The 15,423-nt window shown below is 38.9% G+C and overlaps 1 protein-coding gene across 5 annotated transcripts in view; it reads left to right on the forward strand.

Moving 5' to 3' along the window:
- The first annotated feature begins 279 nt into the window (after positions 1–279).
- Positions 280–15,423, forward strand: part of ZNF438 (zinc finger protein 438) — a 52,639-nt gene continuing 37,495 nt past the window's right edge. For 3 of the 5 annotated variants that reach the window (XM_059482536.1, XM_059482551.1, XM_059482561.1), the window contains exons 1-3: positions 280–479; positions 2,388–2,469; positions 2,951–3,004. The gene's annotated coding sequence lies outside the window, so the exon portion shown is untranslated. Of the gene's footprint in view, positions 480–556; positions 618–2,387; positions 2,470–2,874; positions 3,005–15,423 lie in introns of those variants that run through there. The other 2 variants (XM_059482570.1, XM_059482542.1) reach the window with 2 other exon arrangements.

Genomic DNA, 15,423 nt, shown 5'->3' on the forward strand with positions numbered 1-15,423 from the left:
CCACTGCCTGACAACCATCACTGTCGGGGACCGGCTGGAGCGCAGTTTCCCCCCAGCCAGTGGCTGCCTGGGACGGTGAGGGAAGGCCTCACTCAGCACAGCGCTGCCTGAGGCCGCAGCGCCGCATCCCCGGGGCAGCGCCGCCGAAGCCCGGGCGCAGAACCAGCCCCAGCCCCGGCCCCGCGGCCCCATTCGGTCCGACAGCGCCCGCCCGCCGGCGGCCCCGCCCCTGCGCCTTCCCGCGGGGTGACGCCGCCGCCCCGCGCCGCGGAGGCGGGACCGGGCACGGCGGGTGTTCGTAAGTTCCGTCCCCCCGCGGCGGTGGGGCCGCGGCCCGGGCTGGGGGCGGGCGGCGCCGGGGCGCGGCTGTCCCGCTCCCTGCCCGCCTGCGGAGCCGGCTGGCGGCGCGGGGCCGGGAAGCAAGAGGCGGAGGGGTGGCGGCTCCCGGCAGGGCGGGCGCATCCTCCGGCCCTCACTCGGTGAGCCCGAGGGGTTCCTCGCCGGAGCTCCGCGCCTGCGGGCTCTTGGCTCGCCCCGGTACGGCACGGCTGGTCTCGCGGCTCGGCCGAACCGCCGGGCGGCGCGGAGGGCTCGGCAGCGTCGCCAGAGCCGCCGAGGTGTGTGCGGGGCCTGCCCGGCTCCCGCCGCCGGAGCCCAGGAGCGGCCGTGCGGGGCCCGCGGGGCTCGGCCGGGGGCGCCGTGCGAGCCCTGAGCCAGCGCGGCCACCCGAGCCCCGGCCCGGGGGGTGCCAGAGCCCCGGCCCGGGGGGTGCCAGAGCCCCGGCCCGGGGTATCAGCCCCGCGGGTGCGGAATATGCGAGAGGGCGTGACTGCCGGTGCTGATGTTGTAATAAAGACCTGCAGAAAGGCCGCGTATGACCGGTTCCTACAGGACACGATGGTTGCTTGTACAGCTCACGCTTTTTCAGTGATGGCCATAGAGCGAGACCTCTGTGAGGGGTGGCAGTGGGTGCCTCAGGCTCAGGGGCAGCCTTTGGCTCCCGTGCTGTCCTGGCAGCGTGAGTCAGAGCTGTGCGCCCCGCTCTTGACTCCAAGCCTGAGCGATGTTTCATAACCGTACTGCTGCTTCCATAAAAGTACAAATACGATGCGCAGCCCTCTTGGGCTCCTCACGGTTTGAAGGGACTGACGGCCAAAGGCGTTTTGTCCTGTGGCTGCAGAAATGGATGCAGTAAATGGGTGTAGTGTTTGTGTGCGACTTACTGAGGCCTGTCGGCTTATGAATCCATTGGAACTTTTAATAATGACATCAGGAACAAATCCTAGGTTCCGAGTGATCAGATGTGTCTAGCAGAGATAATACAAGGAGGGAAGCATTTTAAAGCCACATAAAAGTTTTCAAAAGACTCTGCAAATGTCTGTAGAGTTGCAGCTTTAAAACAATATGAAAGATTGGCTTGTTTCAATTTGTTTTGCCCAAAAGTCATACTCTGTTAAAAGATTTGTCTAGTTCTGTACCTAAATTAAAATTGGTGTGGTATGTCTTGTGCTCACTTCTTTTCTTCTTCAATATAACTGTTGTTGTAACTTTTTAATGTATATTAAAGTCTCAGTCAACAGCCTAGCTCTTAAATGCTGTATAGTTAAGCTAATTATAATCTTGAGTTTTCTCATACTAATTTATTTGAACCTGTAATATGCCATTAAAAGTGGTCTTTCATGTTATTATTCCTTAATAAAGAGGAAAGAGGAGGATAACATAGGGTAAATGCACAGTTCCCTTGGATCACAGTAGTTTATTGCAGGTTTTTTTCCACACAAAACTATTCAGCAATCAAAATACTGAGCTGTTGTTCTTTTGTTTTTTTGTTTCTTCAATAACTTGATTGTAGCTAGTTATTTTTAGTAATAGTTTAACTTAATATTTTTCAAAGTTACTTTTATGTAAAGCAAAATACATCAGGGATGAGTGCATTTTTTTTCTGCTTCAGTAGCTAGAAGAATTGGAATTTTTCTGTCTTAGAGCGTCAAAAGACAGAAAGGAAAAGGGAGAAATAAAGTGTATGGCAAGTCATATATTTAAAGTATTTTTTTGTAATGATCTAATGTTCTTAGCATTTAATTCTAAAGATATTCTTGGGTAATGATAACTGGAGGATCAGAAGAAAACCAGCACTATGCAAATGCTTTTAGCTTTTGAGCAGGCTGTTAAAGAAATAGATTGGGATAGCTGAAGTCATAATTGAAATGTTTTTCAAAGCATTTAATGAAGAAAATACTAGTTTCTTATGTTTCCTGCATCTTATTTGTGAGTGAGAATATCAGAACTAGCAGTGATGGGGAGAGCATATATGAGATATTTCTGACTTTCTCACTGAAGCCTTAGAAATGTGTAGTGATTGTCACACATATGTTTTTGATGTACAGGTTCAAGGATTATGTTGTGCTAGGTGGGAGGAGTGTTCTTCATCAGTGACTTGGACTGTTTCAAGCATTTTTATGTGCACAGGTAAAACATTTATAGAAGTGATTTCATGTTTTAAATGTCTATATGAAACTGGTGATGGTTTTATGTATTTATTTGCACCTAAGGAGGTAGATGGTGTCAGGTCAAAGTGAAATAGCCAAGTGTTGAGTGTAGAACTTGGATTGGAAGCTGACTGGAAATATTGCTGCAGTTGTAATTAAAGAGACTTCAGAGTTTTAAAAGTGGATGGAAAAATCAGAGATGTATGAACTTTCATTGGTAATTTTAGCAATATTTATTCAGATATTATTATTATAATCTCTAGTCTAAAGTCCTGTTAGTGTATGGTGTACCTCAGAGGAGATGCTGTTGTATTGTGGTAAACATGTTTTATTAGGATTCTTGTTTATTCACTGCTTCCTAAAATGTTTATCTCTTCTATTATAGATTTTCTGTCCTTTGCTAATATATTTCCTGAGATATTGGAACTTTCTGTTTTTGTTTGTTTATTTCCTTGAAATAGGAATTAAGATGGATGAAACTTTTCATTGGTCATAGCAGCAGCAGGACAAATAAGGTGGGTATGTTGAAAGATTACAGTAATATCTTTACAGAGTGTTTTAGGTTTTGATTCTGTGTCCATCTGAACACAAAGACAGTTTTTGCCTCTGTGTCTGAGTTGCTGTTTATTTGCCCATTTGAAATTTTTTAAGTCCATTGAGGGTGTACTCCATTGGGCTTGTACTCCAGTGAAACTGATTGTTTTTATAATTTCCATAAAAGATATTAGTGGTTCAGCAGCAGGAAAGTATGTTTTGATGCTTATCCTTATTTGCAATGAAGACAAGACATGGACCTTATTTGCTAAGTACTTTATGTTGGTGTTTTAATTCACTTACAGAGATCCAGAACATGTTTTACTTAAAAAGATTTTTTAAAAACAAATTTAAAACATGACCACATATTTTTACAAGACTAACATTGGCAAATAAGAGGAACAGTGCTGATTGAGTAATAATTGAGCTCTTTCTCATGGAGTATATTTGCATGTTTTTGTCAAAGTTAAATGAATTACAGACTTCTTCACAATGTAACCACCATTAAATTATATGACAGAGATTTTTATTTTTTTTAATGTTTTTTTTTAATTTTAAAAATAAAAAATTGTGGGTTGTTTTTTAAATTTCATTTTTTTCTTGTGCTGATGCAATAAAGAGATTCTTGCTACCCGTTTAAAATGGCATTTTGAGATGCTGTTGTCTTTGTATTGTATTTGCTCTATGACTGTTGGTCTTGTCACCTCATGAAACCACAGAACAACTGGGTCAAAACCATTCTATTCAAATATCATGAAGTGTGATATTTGCTAATTGTGTCTTTGACTTATTGTACTATAGTACTGTATTTTCTGGTATTAGTTTGTCCCTAATTGGCTCATTAAACCTAGTGTCAGTAGTATTCAAGCATTACTTTTTTAAAGGCCTGATTTCATGGGTATTTCTAGTGTAATTGAATGTTGTAGGAAAGTTAGTGTGGTTTGTGTAGCAATACATTGTAGTCTGATAACTCTTCCAGTTAATATCAAGAACATAATCAAAACACCATAAACCTCACTGTGGTAGAACTGTACTGTGTATTGAACAAGGATGTGAAAGGGCATCAATTAAGGAAAGACTCTCTTTGCTTTGTCACTTCAGTCTTTTACCATTTTAGGAAAGAATGTTATCCTCACCTAAACTGTGCGCTGTCCTTTTTCTCTTTGGTTTTTTTCTTGCATCTTTTTGAAGGCTATGCAATACTGAAAGTCTTGTTTAAAGGGAAGCTGGCTGGTGTCCTAATGCCAGGAGAAGTTTAGTACTTAGCTGTTAGTTCACCTTGAATTGTTGCACAGATGGAAAGGAAAGAATGTAATCAATAGCTCAGTCCATCTTTCAGAATTGTAGTACATTGTGGTCACTTCATTTGTGGTTAAACTTTTATTTTTGCAGAAAAATGAGGGTTTTTTTTCATGGAATCATGAAGGATAAAATTATGGAGTATTGAATCATAAACATGCTTTTTTTTTGAAGTGTGACTTTTACTTCTAGAGGCTGCTATAGGATGTTAATTTCTGTGTATGCATCATGTTTCATTCTGTGGCTTAGCAGTTTATTGTTTTTTAGAAAGTGTAAACCCAGGATTGTTGGTTTAGAAAAAGTGTCATGGTTAATGCCAAGAAGAGGTCATGTGGTGAGCTTCAGAGCTGGGCTGTCTCAGCCCTGCTGAAGAGCCTCAGTCACAGCAAGTCACTGGGGAGACAGGAGAGTTCTTGTGGCTCACTTGGGTATTTGCAGGTGCTAAAGAGATGGAAAGCAGCTTGGATAATTTGTTGGGGGGAAGGAAACAACTTCTGGGAAACTTACTAGGATCTATCACTGAAATTGGTTTGGGATATTAGCTTGGTTGTAAGTTACAGTTCCAGGGAATATTTTTGCTGTTCAAGTGTGAGTGGCGGAGCAGTCAGAGCTGTGTTCCCATACTCAGTCTTTTTCATGAAGCCCTTTGTTGCTAGTAGCTGAATGCTGAAATGTCTGTAGGAATTATTTAATGGTTTTACATGACCCCAAAGCAGAAACCAAATCAAAAAACCCCTCAAAGGTGCACTATTCAGCTGTGAAGGACAATTGCAAGGGACTGTGTCTCTTCTTTTGGGCCAACACTGTGAAAATGGTGTACGGTGACAAATTACAGCTTAGGCTGATGTCATTACTGTTACACCTGTGCTTCTTTGCCACTTCTCTTATATGTATGTTTGTGGTTATTTGGGATGAACTGTACAAAATAGGGATTTTACAAAAAATGTTACTGATTTTTATAGTTTTGAGCACACTTCAGTCTTCTGCTGAATGACACAGAACTTAATTTTGGTGGATTTTTTTGGCCATGACTGGTTGGCCCCCTAAGGGAGACTGCAGTCTGCTGATCGTGAGGGTGTGTGATCTCACATTTATATCAGGCTGTCCTTTCAAACAGTGCTACATACACCAAGACATGAAGTTCTGACAGTTTTTGCTCTTCTTCAGCTCCATCAAAACAGAACTGCTGGTGGAGCAATAAGGTAGATCCATGTTTTTGGGAAGCAGGGCAGTACAGCTGAACTACCCAACGTTAGTCTCTGCTAATCATGTGCAGTGTCCTAAAGATAAAACTATACAACCCCTCAAAATACTGTTAGGGAATGAAAAAGGATCAGTCTATAGAAACCTGCATAGTCCTGTTGTGTCTGTAAGTGTAGTACTCTGTGTGTGATGATCAAGCACTTAGAAGTTAGCAGCCTGCCAGTAAATTAATATGGATGTTCAGTGGGTTGTGTTGCTTTTGTCATCAGCAGATTCTGAGGCTTTACTGAAGCAGGAAAACAAATCAGTATTGGATTTAGAAAAAAGGAACTGTTCTATATTACAGGACTCAAATGGAGACCACCCAAATGCCTTCAGCTGGTTTTTGTTATTTTCACAAACAGTTTGTTCTTTTAGCGGAGTGTTTAAGAACAGAGAGTCAGGTCAATCGCTCTATTATGTTTTTCCCCAAACAGCAATATTAAGCAAACTTTACAATATTGTTCATCATTGAGAAAAAAGTCTTATAGATTGTCTTGTTTTTTTTAGCTTCCAGAGAAAAATAGTGATAGGCTGTTGTGATTTTAAATCTTCAAATTATAAATGTAATGCACTGTGTTTTAGAAACTTTTTGTAGTTTTGGCTGGATTGCACCTTGTAAGGGCCAGTATAGTATCTATTAGATTTTATGGTGTTTAGCAAGTTAATTCAGAGATGTTATATATTTTCCATAGTTCTGGTAGAGTAAGTAGGATGCAGAATATTCTTGTCCTCCATAGTATGATTTCTTTTTTATTACAGTTTTAGTAAAAAATGCAGCAGACCTACCCTTTGAAAAATTGACTTGTTTTTATGCCAAAGCATATTTGGTTCCTCATTGAAGACCTAAAAGCAAACAGTCCTGGGCAGTTACCTTTGCTTAGTGTGTGTTTGTGTTCTCCTGTAAACCAGTAATTTTCTTTCTGGGAGGGTACCCTGATAGGCAAATGACAGAGATTTGCAGTCTGTAGTGGGTGAGATACAAAGAATAAATTATGCTGAAGGACAAAAAAGCAAAGACTGCCTGGCTCCAAATGACGTCTTGGCATGCTAGTAATGCCACATACTCAAAGTAGGGGACTGTGTGTTAAAAATCTTGTTTCTTCTCTTTACTTCTCGTACCTGTGTTCATACTTGCAATCAAACTAAAGAAAATGTGATGGAGTATAAAATGCTGTGGTAAAAATCAGTATCTTACTGTCATACAGCATGCCAACACAGTGGATGTGGTGCTGGATGCCTCTAAAAAGGATGTAGAGAAGAAGGGAATCAGGGAAGAGTTTAAAAATATAATTTGTGGGGATGGAAATTAGCTTTTATAAAGATAAATTGGAAAAAAAAAAGAGACTGTTTAGCCTTTGAAAGGCATGGAATATGGACAAGTATAACACAAGTACACACAGGAAGATGAATGGTTTGAGAGATAACTCAAAAGCTTTTGGTTTTTTTTTGGTTCATGCTATAAGAAAAAGGGGACATTCTGTGAAATTCGGGTGACAAAGTGAGAAAGGAAACTTGAGAAAGGATCTATTTCTTAATAAACTGGTAAGAATGAGCTCTGCAGTGTAGGGATAATTTTAATTTAGAAAAATTCCAATGAAATTGAATGAGTTAGAGTGCAAGAATATTTACACAGGCTCAGGTTACCTTTTCTCCTTAAAGAATATAATCCCTCATCTTTTTGTCACTTGCAAAATTATTTTTTCTATCATGATTTTTAATAATGCTCATCTAAAAACCATGTTTTGGTGGTGTGAGTGAAGGAATTAAGTCTATCCCTAGTTTGTTTATGGGAGAAAGAGTTACAGCATCTCACTTATTTGTTCTCTTTCTCTGTGTTGGGTTATATCTAGGTGAGACACCCACCAGGTAATTTGTCCTGAAGTTAATTTCCTTTTGTAGAGTGCACTGATTTACTTTGTTTCTCTTGTAGATGTAGATATTGGAGAAGAGGTTTTGGGGATTAATGTCAGGCTCCTCATGAAATTGGAAAGAATTTATGTAGGCCAGTTGTTTGTGTGACTTGTTACTCATGAGACACTGCTCTGTTCAGCTTTGATTTTTCTGTTGCCTGGGCTCATACATGAAGTTGGTGTTCCTGCAGTAATTTAATTGGAGTCAGTACACAAGTTTGTTCTGTACCTAGTGATGGAATATTTTGGGAGGATGAAATGAGCTAACGCTGGCCTTCTGTGTCAGCCTGCCAATTCCCAGCAAGTATGTAAAAAGTCATAAAAATAGCAGTGGGGGTATCTTAATTAAATGAGCATGCTTGTCGCTTTGCCAGTCTTTTCTCTTGGCATGGTTCAAGTCCTAGAAACAGTTTGCTTTCAGTCTCTATCAAACTCAAATATAAAACTCTGTGATAAAAGCATCAGGAGCAGTGTTCAACAGGAAAAGACTGCAGAGCAGGCTTTTTCTCATTCCCACTTAAATGCCCTTTTCTCTCTGTTTAGTGCAGGCTGCAGTTTTTACTTTTGGTGTGTTTAGCAGCAGATTGAGTTAAATTTGTTGTATTTGGCTCTAGAGCAGCAAAGAGCAGATGTCACGGAGGTGCCATGACAGGAATAAGAAAATTCAGAAGGCTTGTGGGAATTTGGGGGTGAGAGGGAAATCTTCCTCCTATTTTTTCCATGCTAGAATCCATATTATAGCATTTGGAGCTGGCATGCAGTTCAAAACTTGCTGTGCTGCAAGGGTTGATGCACTGACGCAGACATTCTTTCCCACAGCTCAAATTATGGAAACAGAGTTTATTTATAAAATAAAACATGCCTGTGAAATTATAATTGATACCTTAATTACAGGGAACTTGCCTGAAGCATGGTAACTTAGCAATCCGTGGGACATTTTCCTGGCTTAGAATAGCCACGATTTATACTGAAACATTTTCTCTGCGTGAATCCTAGAAATGGAATTCCCCTGTCAAGGCAGAAAAGCTTTAGTAACTGAGAGGTACTCTGCCAGGGATGATAAGTCTAAAGTAACAGTCAACTTTTAAACATTATTTAGAGTTGGAACATCTGAAAAGTAAACTTTGCTATTCTGTATTGTCACTGCTTGAAAAATACGCATTTAAAAGCCACCGCTGCATGTTGCCATTCTTTACATAATCAGGTGCGTCTCAGATGTATGTGGGATCCTGGAGAAATTTCTTGCTTTGGATTATTTCTTTTCACTTCTGTAGATTAACATAATGCTCTGAAAGTCAGTGATGGCTTCTTTCTTTAAATCTTACCTTATTAAAGGCCATTTCTGAAAATACCTGGTGTAATTTGTTAGTTAGCAGCCTGATTGCTTGTTTGTCTTTCTTTCTCACATCTTTGTTTTTCATTCACCACCTACTTGCACTGCAAGAGTATATATTGCCACAGTATAGTTTATAGAAACATAAACATGATGTAATTTATGTCATATTTACATAATTTTGATTGCATGTTGCTGTATTTGAAAATTGCCAATTCTCTGTTGTTGTATGTGTAGAATGATGTACTTGATAATTTCTGGAGGAATTTTTTTTTTTCTGTGAGGAAAAAGTTTTATTTACACAGTGATCTAGAGGGTAAGATCTGTAAATGTACTTTTCCTTGAGATGGCACTCACTGATCTTGTATTAGTGTTTTAGTAAACCACGTTGACTCCTGCTTTGGTTCTTCTGTTCTGGTGCTGAAGCTGAAATCTTGTGTAGCTCTTATAATTTGCTGGGAAGATGAGATTTGAAATAAAAGGAATATATGTTATTGTGCATTTAGGAAGGATATGAAGTCTGACTTTATTTTAAAAAGCAATTATTATAGTGGGGTCACTTGACAGAAGCATCATATGTGTAAGGTATATAATGTACATGCTCTGTTCTCCTCTACAAAGTGCTGGGCAGAGTGTGCTGCTGTTCAGGTTTGAGAACAAACCTTCCCATGTCTTTTGTTGAAGAAAAATGTCAGTGCACTGCTAAAAGAACACAGGACTAACTTGCCTTTTGGCTGTAGCATGTTGAGTTTCTTGGTTAGACAGCTAATTTCAGTAACTTGAAAGTGACAGGCCTGGGGATAATTGTGGTCAGAGCTGCTCCAAGAGGATTGAGCGAAGCCTTCTGGACTTCCTTAAAGATAAGGAAGCCAGGTTTGATCAACAGCTACTGGGAGGGTTTTTCAGACACTCAGTCTAGTCCAGTGCAGGATTTTTCACCTCTGACCAGTTTAGAGCAAGTGCTGCCTAAGGTGAGCTGGTGAAACTAACAGTTTTGGTGTGTTTGATTAGCATCATTTATGTTTGCCCTGAAGTTAATTTCTTACAGCTATTTTTCACCTGGTTGTCAAATTTCTTTGTGCCAGAAAGACTTTGTGACCACATTATAAAAGTTAGAAAAATGGTTATGTTTTGGATTCTGTATTTAAAGACTGTGTTCTAGAGGATTTAAGTAATTAGGTATCTGTAAGGTTTCTTTTCCATTATAAGGTTTTGCTTCAAAAGAAGCATGAAACTGTAGAGTGTTTAGGCTAGATCACGGTTGTACCTGTTTTATTTCTCTTTTAATGATTTCGTGCAAGCCTCAAACCTACATTAATGTACTAGCATGGTTTGAAGATAGCTGGGTATAGCTGGGTAGCTCTCTGAGGAGAGCTGGTCTAGGATGTTATTAAGGTTTAATTGATCTACTTCACTGCAGAAGTTTTGAAACCTTTTTGAAGGTGTTTTTTGCATCTAAAAATCTTCAAATATGTGGTATAAAATATTGCTGTTTGTTGGAAAGTGAAATTTCTGTTCAGTTTTGAAAGAAAGCTTTGTTCATGTTCAAGATTAAAGTGAACCAAACTTGCTTTTCTTTTTGAATTTTAAAATTATTCTACACTTACAGAAATATAGATATCTTTGAAAGATTTAGCTGATCAGCTTTTGAGAAGCATAAAAATTCCTTAGATTAATAATAACGCTAACAAAATTGATGGAAACTCCTGAGTATACAACTGGTTTGCTCTGGTTAAGTCTCTTCCTGTTCCAGGAAGCTGTTCATTTTGAAAAAGCAAAAAAATCAAAAATATAATATCTTAGTTATGCAGTTAGTTAAAACCCATTATTCCACAACTATTATTCCCATAGTTGTGGAATAATGTGTTTTAATTTGACCATCATCATAAAATGCCAGTCAAGGAAAAAGAATAATGTATTGATGGTAATATCTGAGAATTTGTAAAGCATCTTTCCCTAGAAAACAAAATGCAAAAAATTAATTTGTAAAGTAGTCTGTACCTATAGACTATTGCAAGTATTCCATCAGGGGACTAGGACAGGCTTAGTATCCTGAGCCTTATTTAACCCTGAGGGATTTCAGTGATGAGAGATGTAATTAACTTGGGCATGGGAGCCTTTTTTTTTGTCAAAGTGGGATTATGTTTTAAAGTGTTCAATAATGAAAACTATTTATTTGAATTCTCTTCATATTATTTCAAACATGAAACACTAGAAAGACCACTTCCAAGATATTAATTAACAATTGCAAAATTAATGAATAAACCTAAAGAATTCATAGATGTTAGTAATGGTTGAGAGAGAAAAGCCATGCTTGTCTGATGGAGGAGATTTACAGAGAATGGTTGCAGGTTTTCTTTACTGGCCTCTCTCTCTCCAAGGCTTGTGTGTCACTGGTGTAGTTACCTGATAATTCAGTTTTTGGTAATTATCTTTAGAAAGCTTCTCTGGATTGGGAAGGACAAAATGTTTAATGTGTATACTTGCAGTAAGGAAGGCACTGGGTGGGAATATTAATTCATGTTAGGTTGGCTGATTGTAGATGTCCCCAAAAGAGGAAGTTTTACATTTCTATTCTATTTCTAGTCATATTACAAATAACTGTATTTAGAAGCATAGTAATTTTCAAAGATAGCATCTTTGGAATTCACTTTTTCATTACAAAGTGGTTTCACAGGCCCACAATAGGACATTTTTTACTTTAAGGATTTTAAAGTTGATTACATTTCTTTCTAGAAATAAGATGAGTGCTAGTAACCTCCCAATTAAAGATCATTACTTGCAGTGGTACACTAGAATTGTGGAATATCCTGAGTTGGAAGGGGTTTACAAGGATCACTGGGTTCAACTCCTATAAGTTTTCAGATACAGATTCTGCAGAGGTTTCACAAAGAGCAGATGTGGCCAGGTGGAAAATGTCAATTTGCAAAGGAATCCTGTGCAGTGCCCAGTGCTGTGAGCCACAGTGCTGCTTCAGGGTGCAGCAGATGAGTCAGTGGCAGATTCCTGATGAGAGGAATGCTCATATTCTGACGTGCTGCCTACACTGGGAGGTGCAGGGAACCCTTCCCGTGGCTGTTGCCACCAACGCCTTTGCACAGTAATAGCCCTTGTAGGCAGCTCCTGCCTTCTGACAGACTGCAGTCAGCTCACCTGGCTCAAAATAGCCTGTGGTTTTAAACACATTGAACTGAAGAAAACCACACAGTGTCACTGGGAGTACTTTTGCTTCACATGTACAAGTCCTTTGAAAATAGAATATCTTGCAGCAGTACTGAAATGTTTTTTTCTGACTGATGAACAAACAGAACACAGTTTATCTGCTGTGGATAGATTCATGTTGCATTTATAGCTATTGAAAAACTAGTGGCTCATCCACTGCTGCAGCTTTTTTTGGCTAACATCTTGTATGAATATTGTACTGCTAAATCTTTAATCTGCTGTGGAGACAGACAAATTTAGGAGCAGTGACTTTAATCTTTGAAGAACGTGTATTGACTGGGAAAGCTAGTTCAGGTTATTTTTGCAAATCACCAACCCTTAGAAGTGGGATTAAGTTTAGTGCAGGAGAAGATGGAACTTTCCCTTTGTCTCCAGAGTGAGGTCACAATGCTTGTCTCTTTTCAGCTTCCATCTCAGTAAAATAATAGAAAATATAATTGTTTCATGTTTCAGTTTTATCTGCTGAAGAATGGGAGTTATGATTACTTGTGCAGGCTGTAATGTCAGCAATTACTTCTTGTCCTTGTTGCTTCTTTACTGCACTGTCTCTGCCCTATTTGCATACCTGTAGTTGAAATTCTCATATGCTGCTTTTGTATTTTCTTCTTTTTTTTGCCCTTTGATTTTATTTATTTAGAGATTCCACTGAGCAGGTAGCTGAGTAGACTTCAGCTGTGCAGGAATTGGTTGTGCATGTGGCTTTAGTGATGGCAAAGTCCCACCCACCTTAGATGTGAAGGCAAGGAAAAGGAAACAAAACATAATCCAGCAGAAGAGATGAGAAAAGAAAGGCTTTGGTAGTAAAGGAAGGTAGAGGGGAACACCTGTGTCACAAGGTTGGAAGGGAAGAAGCTAAAGTGATATACTGGTTTTGGCACTGCAATGTGTCATGATGCTGTTCTGATTTGTAATTTTAAGAACAGCTGAAAAAGTCTGTTGCTTAAATAAGGTAATTCACTGATTCTTTTTTTTATTGTAAAAGTATCTTTTAACCTCATTTTTCAGTAGAGCAGGTAAAACACTAGGACTCATTTTAGAGGAGCATATTTTTGTTTAATGAGGATATGTTTATGGTAATTTTAATCAATAAATTAATAAAAACAGTAGTGCTTGGTTGCTTTATTGCTCATCTCTTATCTGACTGGGGTCATGTACAGCATTAGGTCTTGGTAGATTCTAAGGAATGTTGTTTTCCTTATTGAGTAGCTTAGGAAAAAATCTCTCACTAAAATGGATCCCAGTTCTGTGTGAAGGACAGGTGTGTGATCACTGTTCACTTTCCAATATCACACTTGAAGGCTTTCTAACTTGCCTGAACTACAATCAGGTCACTCAGTGTCCCTAGAGAATAGAGATTGTTTCACCAGCAAATGCATGAAGTATTTTGAGCCCATTCTGCTGAATTATGGGGTTTATTTCAGAATTTTGGAGATTAATTTTATGGAACAGGTAACTGAGAGAGTTAGCATTCTTGCTTGAATAATGCCCTACATATTTTCTTGACTAAATAAGGACAAGATATTTGACCATCTTTTAGAGGGAACACTGTTTGGTCAGCGTAAATTTAAAAGAAAATTCCAGAAGAGACAACTGACCTTCTTGTGTGTTGTTTGCAACTTTTTCATGTTTCTTCTGGGCTTTAATTATACTGCATATACATGGCAAGAAGAAAGACCAGGGGTTTTGTTCTTTTCATGTAGGTGTAGCTTTATCACATCATTGGGAATTTATAGTCTGGTAATATATAGTGTTTTTTCCAGTCCTGCATTTTGCAATTGGCTTGTGCAGCCTTATAGTCTGGCAGCTGAGAGCTCACTTTTTCATGATTTTTTTTGGCAGGAAAGGGTTACTGTTCACATTTCCTGTGTAATTCCTTCTGATCTTGCTGGGCTGTAATTACTTTCTTGATGTTAAACATTCCCAGGCTCCTATAACCTTCTAGCCTGCTTGCACTGGCCAAGTTTGTCCCAGGTGATCATGTGGGCGAACCTCCTGTTTTTGAGGATAAAAATCTCTCCTTCCTGTGGAAGATAGGCTACATGCTCATTGCTTTGCTCTGCAATCCCAAGAGAAATCTTTTAAAAAATAATATTAAGGTAGCACATCACTCTTTCAGAGTCAGAATTAGCAGCCAAAATACATCACAAATCAAGTGTGTGGGTTAAGAATTTGCTGAATCTTGGTTGAATGACTGTGAGTTCACATTGAAGATTATTTTTTCTTAATACATTTGGAAAATAGGTTATGATATAAAAAAGATTTTGACTGTAGCTTCTTACTTTTGGCCATATAATTGGCAAATCTTTTTAAGCTTGTTTGAATGTAGAACTACTTAGTTGAGCCTTCAGGAATCTTTTCTTTTGAATTCTTTGCAGTAGCAGCATATTAAAAAAAAAAAAAAAGAAAAAACCCCAGAATCTTACTCAGTTCTGTCTTTCTTACATAGTTCAGTTATCCTGTGTTTCTTCTGATTTTCAATTTTAGTATATAAACAGTAAACCCAAGGTATTATTTTGTTTTTAAATAGAAGTGACTGTATACTACTGAAAAATGTTGACTTCAGAGGTGTGGGAACTGAAGTGTTCTGTTCTGCACAGGCACCAAAAGGTTTTCTGTGCTGCTCTTCAGCTTTAATGTGGAGGAGACACCTGTAAGAATGTGAGTGAAGTTTGTTTTCCATGACCTTTATGCTGTTTTCTCACCGTGCCAAGAAAGATGAAAGGTTGTGATGGCAGGGTTTTTTTAGGGTGTGAGGAGTTGTAATGTGCTGATACATTGACACTAGTGAATGTTGTGTTGGTTTTTTGTTTTTTGTTTTTTTTTTTTTACTGACAATGTCAGAGAAAGCAGTTGGAGGTTCTGTGCTCTGTTAGTTCAAGAAGTAGCCTGAATTTTGATACTTCAGTTAAGAGCAATCTCATTATCTTATTATTGTGTTATAGGTAACTTTTCTGTCATAATCCTAGTCTTACTAACTTAATTAGCTGCTTTGTGAAATTCTCAGGCTGCAGGTAATTCTGTTTAGCTGTATTATTGTACTTGCAGCACGGATACTCAGAAGTGTTCCCAGTAACTGACTGACTGAAGTCTTGTGAATGTGTAACTGTGAGCTCAATGGGATTATGTGATCATACCTGGAAGAAGATGCTTTGTAGGTAATAAATTGTATCAGTTTGAGCCCTTATTTAATTCTCATGCATGCCAATGTCTGTGTGTTACTATATAAATAGAAATTAAAATAGTTTGCATGTGTGTTGTTGACTGTGCTGCTGTGCTAGTGAAAGTTAGGAAGAATATATTTTAATGAAAATGTATTTAATCTTTTAAAGAAGTCTTAAATTTGATGCCTAAGTTACAATTGGAATGCAGTCAGTATGCTGCCCAGTTCTTA

The sequence above is a fragment of the Ammospiza nelsoni genome, chromosome 1 (assembly GCF_027579445.1).
Source record: "Ammospiza nelsoni isolate bAmmNel1 chromosome 1, bAmmNel1.pri, whole genome shotgun sequence".
NCBI classification, from domain to species: Eukaryota; Metazoa; Chordata; class Aves; order Passeriformes; family Passerellidae; genus Ammospiza; species Ammospiza nelsoni.